Raw genomic sequence first — 9,951 nt, 5'->3', positions numbered from 1 at the left:
TAAATGTGGGGCCCGGCCTGTGGGGAGGGGCGCACTACCTTCCAGGAAGTGTTATCCACAAGCTCTCTGAACCCAGTCCTTTTGGGTTTTTATGGAGACCTCATTCTATAGGCATGATGGGTTAAACCATAGGCTATTGGTGATCAACTCCACCTGAGGCTCTCAACCCTCCCTGGAAATTGGGGTTGAGGCTTTGCCATTCTCAGTCTGACTAAAAGAATTTACCCAAACGGAATTTTAAAACAGATGAGCATAACTGGAATCTTAATTAGATGATTGGATTATCTGGAGCCACACCTTGATATTCCCAACCCGAGCACCCGCATCCAACGAATGCTCCACCCAACTGGCTCCCAAGTCTCTACGTGGTCCCAGAGCAAAAGAAAGTTTATACAACGCATATCTCCACCTTTTCTTCAAAGTCTTTTCGCTTACACGGAAAGACTTCTTAAACTGCCATGCATCAGGGTCAGGGAGAGGTCTTGTTACAACACAGATCTGTGGATCTCCGGGGTTTGACTGTGGCAAGGATGTTGCTGGTGTCAAAACCACAGCGTGGGAACCACAGAACCACTAGTTGCTTTTCAGTGTTTCAGTGCATACAATTCCTAATATATCTGGCCAAGAAAACTTGTAAGTTCTTAGATTGTCCCAAAGGTGGCGCATGAAATCAAAGCAGGAGAACAGTTTCCTAGGAGGTGTAGCCTGGGAAAGTTGGGGGTGACTGATGGAAAGGAGGAGTGAAGCTCCGCCCTTTCCGCTGCTAGGCTGCGCCCGAGGCTATTTAAACCCACCCTGGCTGGCCTGTACTCAGATCTTCACGGAGCGGATCAGCGGCCGGAGCGTTTGGCGGACTCTGCGTGGACTTGGAGCTCACAGCGTCTTGCGACTGGGAAGCAGATTCAGAGGACAGGACAGAACACTTGGGCAAGTGAATCTCTGTCTGTCTTTCTGTCTGTCTGTCTGTCTGTCTGTCTGTCTCATTGGTTGGTTGATTTCCATTTTCTTAAGGGGCACATACCTCACACCGCACACACACACACACGCACACACACTCCTTCCTTCTGCGAGTTAGAAAATTAGTAGGGGCCCCTGGGAGCTGCAGGTTTCCTAATCCTGTCTGCACCTAAGAACAGTAGGGTCTTGTCTGGCTCTTCTTATGAACGGTCCCCCAGCCCGGACTCCCCAAGGTCCATGCGAGCCTCACCCAGCTTCTCCCTCTCCCCTCTCAGAAACTCAGGCTTAAGGGGAAGCTCCTCACCAGGGATCCGGTGCTACCATTCACCATCCCCTAGGGCTTCACCACACTCACCTCTGTCATCACCAGAATCCCACAAGCTCCCATTTCCCTGTCCTCACCGTGATGGGCAATCAATGAAGCCACTGGGCTCTCCCGTGTCCTCCTCTGAGGATTCCTCAGAGTCCCCACGTTCATCAATAATATACCACATGTTCTTACTGCCATCACCCAGCAGCTCACCCCCAGCTCTCGGGGGATCTCCTGTGTCTCCCAGCTACTCTCCAAACAACCCCAGATTTCAGCTGGAGTCAGCCCCCCACACCCGGGAATCACCTACAAACTCACGAGACTCACGGTGCTCCACCCCTGTGTCTTTCATCTCTTCACCCCCAGGCCTCAGGGACTCTCCTGTGGCTCCCAGTTACTCTCCAGCCATCCCCAGGTTCCTGCGGGAGTCAGCCCCATGCACCCAGGAGTCCCCCAGAGACTCACAGGTCTCGGGAGAATATCAGCGGTCCCCCAGCCCTGACTCCTCAAGATTCATGCCTGCCTCACCCAGCTTCTCCCTCTCCCCTCCCAGAAACTCAGACCCAAGGGGCAGCTCCTCACCAGGGATGTGGAAGTACTCTACATCACCCCGCAGGGCTTCACCACTCTCACATCCATCATCAACAGAATTCCACAACTTTACGTTTCCCTTTCCTAACCAAGCAGGACAGTCACTCATGTCATTGTGTTCTCCCGTGTCCTCCTCTGGAGATTCTTCACAGTCACCTCATTCATCAATAATATACCATATGTTCTTACTGCCATCATCCAGCAGCTCACCCCCAGCCACCCATGACTCTCCTGTCTGTCCCAGCTACTCTCCAACTACGCCCAGATTTCAGCGGGAGTCTCTACCCCACACCCCAGAAACACCTACAAACTCACAGACCTCACTGAGATCCTCGCCAGTCTCTCTCACGTCTTCACCCCCAGCCCTTACGGACCCTCCAGTCTGTCCCAGCTACTCTCCAACCACGCCCACATTTCAGCGCGGCTCAGTTCCAGGAACCCAGGGATCACCACCAAGCCCACCACTTTCACTGAGTTACTCCCCAGTCTCTAGCACGTCTTTATCTCCAACCCTCAGGGACTCGCCTGTCTGTCCCAGCTACTCTCCAAACACGCCCACACTTCAGCGGGAGTCCGTTGCAGGCACCCAGAAATCACCACCAAGCTCATCAATTTCACTGCGTTACTCCCCAGTCTCTCTCATGTCTTCACCATCCCTCAGGGACTCCCCCGTCTGTCCCAGCTACTCTCCAACCACGCCCACATTTCAGCTGCAGTCAGTTCCAGGCACCCCGGAATCACCACCAAACTCCCCAATTTCACTCAGTTACTCCTCAGTCTCTAGCACGTCTTTATCTCCAACCCTCAGGGACTCTCCTGTGTGTCCCAGCTACTCTCCAACCACGCCCACACTTCAGCGGGAGTCACTTCCAGGCACCCAGGAAGCACCACCAAACTCACCAATTTCACTCACTTACTCTCCAGTCTCTCTCATGTCTTCACGAGCCCTCAGGGACTCTCCTGTCTGTCCCAGCTACTCTCCAACCACGCCCACATTTCATATGGAGTCAGTTCCAGGCACCCCGGAGTCACCACCAAACTCACCAGTTTCACTGAGGTACTCCCCGGTCTCTCTCATGTCTTCACCCCCAGCCCCCTGGGACTCTCCTGTCTGTCCCAGCTACTCTCCCACCACGCCCAGATTTCAGCGGCACTCAGCCTCCCACACTCCGGAATCACCTACAGACTCACAGACTTCACTGAGGTCCTCCCTGGTCTCTCTCAAGTCTTTGCCCTCAGCCCACAGGGACTCTTGTGTCTCTTTCAGCTACTCTCCAAACTTCGCTAGATTCCAGCTGGAGTCAGTTCCAGGCACCCACGATACACCACCGAACTCACGAATTTCACTGACTTACTCCCCAGTCTCCCTCATGTTCTCACCCCCAGCCCTCAGGGACTCTTCTGTCTCTCTCAGCTACTCTCCAACCATCTCCAGATTTCACCTGGAGTCAGCTTCCCGCACCCAGGAATCACCTACAAACTCACGGACCTTACTGCAACTCTCCCCCATTTCTTTCACCTCTTCACCCCCTGCCTTCAGGGACTCTCCTGGGTCTCCCAGCTTCTCTCCAGCCTTCCCCAGATTTCTGCCACAGTCAGCCCCAGGCACCCAGGACAACCCTAGACACTCACAGGCCTCACGAGACTATCTCCCTATGACCTGTACCTATACAGGGATGGCTCCCACGCATCCCTCAGTGACCCCAAACCCATCTCCACTTACACTCAGACACTCCCAGGGCCTGACAGCTACTCCCCGTTATTGTCCTTCAGTTCGAAGCCCTGGCCAATCTACTAGCCCACATGACGCAGTTACCTGGCCATTTCTCCACGGTTCCCGTGAGGGCCCCACACCCAGCCGCACAAGAGCCCCTCCTGCATTCCGTCCTCACACGCAGGCCTGTCCATCTACTTGCTACTGTCACACTCTTGCCAGCAGAAGAGGCCCCGGTAATGGCCGATATCACCACCCAGGCTACCCTCACCCCACAGCTGTGCAGCGGGACCCTCCTGCTGGCCCACGTGGCTGCCAGAGCCCATGCTGGCACGACGCTCCAGCAGGTCGGCGTCCCTGCGGGCCACACTACCGGTGACATGGCTAGCATGACCCTCCTTCCTGACAGTGACACTGTTGATGTGAACCCCAGTTTCACATCTGACATTTGTAAATAGGACCATTTTCCCTTTTCGCTCTCCCTTCCATTCACAGGGCTTTGCATTCTCTCTGTTTCTGCCTCCGTTTCAGATATTTACTCACCTTTTTCTCTCTCACTATGTCTGCCGTGGTCTCCATGAGAGTGCGCCACATAAGATTCCCCCATTAAAAGTCATGAATTGAGTGGCTTTTAGTATACCTGTGGTTGTGCACATTCAATTTTAATTCGCAATCCATTGTAGAACGTCTTATCACCCCCGACCAGAGAAAATCCCTGTAGACATTAGTCACTCCTCATTCTGTCTCAAACCCTCTCCCTGACCCTCAGCCCTAGGTAGCAACTACCTAGTGCGATCAATCCCATATGCATAGATTTCCATATTGTGGACATTTCCTATCAACGGAATTGCACAGTAGGTGAGCTGTTATGACTGACACAACACGTAGCACAATATTTTCAAGATTCATCCACATTGTAGGCTTACCCACAGGGGGAAACCATTTTTGGGGGGGTTGTAGTAACACCGGGTGTTTTCTCCTTCCTTTCGTCCTTCTTTCCTTCCTTCCTTCCTTCCTTCCTTCCTTCCTTCCTACCTTCCTTCTTTCCTTCCTTCCTTCCTTCCACCTATTTCTCTCTTACTCCTTCTGCCCTCTCTCTTTCATATGCCCTAGGTGCATCCCACATTCTGCGTTTTTTGGGGGAAATCATCGACAGGTGCAGGAAAATTGTGTTATTGTAACTATTTACCGCTATCTCTCTTTCACGGCTCTCCATCAGTTGTGAACATCTATTGGTTTATCCCAAGTCACTAAGCATATTTTTATTAGGTACACCTGTTTTTCCTTATACAGCTGTTTCTGGAGTATAGGGTTGCATACTCATAAACCCACTGTAACTCAGAAACGCATCTAATATTCCAATAAACCCATCATAACGTTGAAAAATCATAAATCAAACCACCATAAGTCACGGTGTGTCCGTGGATATGGGCGTCATCAATTCCATTGTATTCAGTAATGCTGTACACCATTAACAATGGCAGACTGATTGGGAGTGGATATTGATAGCATTATAAAAGTCAGTTATTAGAGGGATACTTCTGTAACCTGACTGAAGAACTGATCTAATGGCTTTAGTACAGTGCATGATTATGTGAGATGTTTTGAGACAGAGTAGTACATTTGTGAATGAAGTTTTTTCACTTAGGAGGAACCATTGTGTGTGGAAAAGTGAGAAAATTGCTTTCTGCTGTAGAGTCTGGCATTCATTGTAGATTTAAGCTTATTTTTCTGTGAGCAAATCTTATTCAATAAAATACTACTCTTTATACTAAAAAACAAAAACAGTGGTGATGTGTGGTCATTATCCTCAGCAAACTAATCCAGGGAAAGAAAACCAAACGCCACATTCTCACTTATAATGGGAGCTGAAAAATGAGATCACATGGACACAGGAAGGGGAACAACACACACTGGGGCCTTTCGGGAGGCAGAGCGTTAAGAAAAACAGCTACTGCATGCTGGGCTTAATACCTAGGTGATGGGTTGACAGGTGCAGCAAACCACCATGGCACACGTTTACCTTAGTAACAAATCTGCACATCCTGCACATATACCCCAGAACTTAGAAACGAAACGAAACCAAAGAAAACGAAAAAGCAATAGCAAAACGCTAAAGGCAAACTAAAGTTTCAAACTCAGAACGTGACAGACCAATGTTTGGTTCAAATCTTGGTTCTCAACCCAGGTGCCATAAGGTCAGGAGAAAGAATTTGATTACATATTGTAAATAAGACATGCAGCAAATGACCAGAAAGATTATTCTCAACATATGTGTGTCTTCTAATTCAATGGTGACGCTATCTACCGGGACATAGCATTAGATTCCAAAGGGCCGAGTCCCGCCAGACAGGCCTCCCACACTAATAACAAGGGGAAGCCCTACGTTGTTTTACCTGTGCTTCTCAGCAACTGGCTATAAATCAGGTTGCCACCACTCCCAGATTTAATTGCATTCGTTTGCTGGAAGAGCTCACAGCACGCAGGGAAACGCTTACATTTGCCGTTGTATTTTAGCGGACATTGCAAAAAGTTCAGAAATAAATGTGGGGCCCGGCCTGTGGGGAGGGGCGCACTACCTTCCAGGAAGTGTTATCCACAAGCTCTCTGAACCCAGTCCTTTTGGGTTTTTATGGAGACCTCATTCTATAGGCATGATGGGTTAAACCATAGGCTATTGGTGATCAACTCCACCTGAGGCTCTCAACCCTCCCTGGAAATTGGGGTTGAGGCTTTGCCATTCTCAGTCTGACTAAAAGAATTTACCCAAACGGAATTTTAAAACAGATGAGCATAACTGGAATCTTAATTAGATGATTGGATTATCTGGAGCCACACCTTGATATTCCCAACCCGAGCACCCGCATCCAACGAATGCTCCACCCAACTGGCTCCCAAGTCTCTACGTGGTCCCAGAGCAAAAGAAAGTTTATACAACGCATATCTCCACCTTTTCTTCAAAGTCTTTTCGCTTACACGGAAAGACTTCTTAAACTGCCATGCATCAGGGTCAGGGAGAGGTCTTGTTACAACACAGATCTGTGGATCTCCGGGGTTTGACTGTGGCAAGGATGTTGCTGGTGTCAAAACCACAACGTGGGAACCACAGAACCACTAGTTGCTTTTCAGTGTTTCAGTGCATACAATTCCTAATATATCTGGCCAAGAAAACTTGTAAGTTCTTAGATTGTCCCAAAGGTGGCGCATGAAATCAATGCAGGAGAACAGTTTCCTAGGAGGTGTAGCCTGGGAAAGTTGGGGGTGACTGATGGAAAGGAGGAGTGAAGCTCCGCCCTTTCCGCTGCTAGGCTGCGCCCGAGGCTATTTAAACCCACCCTGGCTGGCCTGTACTCAGATCTTCGCGGAGCGGATCAGCGGCCGGAGCGTTTGGCCGACTCTGCGTGGACTTGGAGCTCACAGCATCTTGCGACTGGGAAGCAGATTCAGAGGACAGGACAGAACACTTGGGCAAGTGAATCTCTGTCTGTCTGTCTGTCTCTCTCATTGGTTGGTTGATTTCCATTTTCTTAAGGGGCACATACCTCACACCGCACACACACACACACACACGCACACACACTCCTTCCTTCTGCGAGTTAGAAAATTTGTAGGGGCCCCTGGGAGCTGCAGGGTTCCTAATCATGTCTGCACGTAAGAACAGTAGTGTCTTGTCTGGCTCTTCTTATGAACGGTCCCCCAGCCTGGACTCCCCAAGGTCCATGCGAGCCTCACCGAGCTTCTCCCTCTCCCCTCTCAGAAACTCAGGCTTAAGGGGAAGCTCCTCACCAGGGATCCGGAGCTACCATTCACCATCCCCTAGGGCTTCACCACACTCACCTCTGTCATCACCAGAATCCCACAAGCTCCCATTTCCCTGTCCTCACCGTGATGGGCAATCAATGAAGCCATTGGGCTCTCCCGTGTCCTCCTCTGCGGATTCCTCAGAGTCCCCACGTTCATTAATAATATACCACATGTTCTTACTGCCATCACCCAGCAGCTCATCCCCAGCTCTCGGGGGATCTCCTGTGTCTCCCAGCTACTCTCCAAACAACTCCAGATTTCAGCTGGAGTCAGAACCCACACCCATATTATTTACACAGATATCAGTCTAAATATATAAATATTATTTCTACAGATATCTGTATAAACATATGAATACTTATACAGATATCTGTATAAACATATCAATATTTATACAGATATTTGTTAAAACGTGTAAATATTTTACACATATCTTTATGAAGATATGAATATTATTTATACAGATATCTGTATAAATATTTAAATATCATTTATACAGATATCTATATAAACATATAAATATATATACAGGTATCTGTATAGTCATATAAATATTTATACAGATATATATGTAAACATATAAATATTATATATACAGATATCTCTATAAATATATAAATATTATTTATACTGATATCTGTACAAACATATAAATATTATTTATACAGATCTCTTTATAAATATGTAAATATAATTTATACTGTTATCTGTATAAACATATAAATATTATTTATAGAGATATCTGTATAAACATATAAATATTCTTTAGAGAGATATCTGTATAAACATATAAATATTATTTGTGGAAATATCAGCACAAACTAATAAATAATATTTATACAGATAACTGTATAAACATATAAATATAATTTTCAAGAATCTGTATAATAATATAAACATTATTATACAGATATCTGTATAATCATATAAATATTATTTATACAGATATCTGTAGAAACATATAAATATTATTTATACAGATATCTGTATAAACATATAAATATTATTTATACAGATATCTGTAAAAATATGTAAATATTATATATTCAAATATCTGTAAATACATATAAATATTATTTATACAGATATATGTGTAAACATAAATATTTATACTGATACCTGTAGAAACATAAATATTAATACAGATATCTGTATAAACAGATAAATCTTTATACAGATATCTGTTTAAACAAATATTTATTTACCCAGATATCTGTATAAATGTAAATATTTATACAGATATCTGTATAAACATATAAACATTTATAGAGATATCTGTATAAACATATAAATATGTATACAGTCATCTGATTTAACGCATAAATATTTATAGAGATATCTGCATAAACATATAAATATTTATACAGATATCTGTAAAAAGGTATATACATTTTTACAGATATATGTATAAACGTATAAATATTTATACAGATATCTGTATAAACGTATAAATATCTACTCAGATATCTGTATAAACGTATAAATATTTATAAAGTTGTCTGTATAAACCTATAAATATTTGTGCAGATATCTGTACAAATATTTAATTATTTATACAGATATCTGCATAATAATGTAAATTATATTTATGTAGATATCTGTATAAACATACAAATAGTATTTATACAGATATCTGTATAAACATATAAATATTCATACATATATCTGTATAAACATATAATTATTTATACAGATATCTGTATAAATATAAAATTATTATCTATACAGATATCTGTATAAACACAAAAAGATTATTTATAAAGATATCTGTATAAACATATAAATATTTATTCGGTTATCTGTATAAACATATAAATTTTATTTATACAGATATCAGTATAAATATATAAATATTATTTATATGGTTATCTGAATAAACATAAATATTTATACAGATATCTGTATAAATGTATAAATATTATTTATAAAGATATCTGTATAAACATAGAAGTATTATTTATACAGATATCTGTATAAACATATAAATATTATTTATACAGATATCTGCATAATCATATAAATTTTATTTATACAGGCATCTGTATAAACTTATAAATATTATTTATACAGATATCTGTATAAACGTATAAATATTTATACAGATATCTGTATGAACATATAATTACTTATACAGATATCTGTATAAACATATAAATGTTATTTATACAGATATCTGTATGAACACAAAAATATTATTTATACAGATATCTGTATAAACATATAAATATTATCTATACAGATATCTGTATAAACATGTAAATATTATTTATACACATATCTGTATAAACATATAAATATTATTTATACAGATATCTGTATAAACCTATAAATATACTGATATATGTATAAACATATAAATATTTACACAGATATCTGTATAAACATATATATATAGATATCTGTAAAAATATTTAAATATTTATAGATATACATGTATAAACATACAAATATTCTTTATGCAGATATGTGTATAAACATATAAATATTTATGCAGATATCTTTATAAACATATAAATATTTATACAGATATCTGTATAAACCTATAAATATTATTTATACAGGTATCTTTATTACC

Source organism: Pan troglodytes, chromosome 14 (genome assembly GCF_028858775.2).
Source record: "Pan troglodytes isolate AG18354 chromosome 14, NHGRI_mPanTro3-v2.0_pri, whole genome shotgun sequence".
Taxonomy (NCBI): Eukaryota; Metazoa; Chordata; class Mammalia; order Primates; family Hominidae; genus Pan; species Pan troglodytes.
This window is presented reverse-complemented; position numbering follows the sequence as displayed.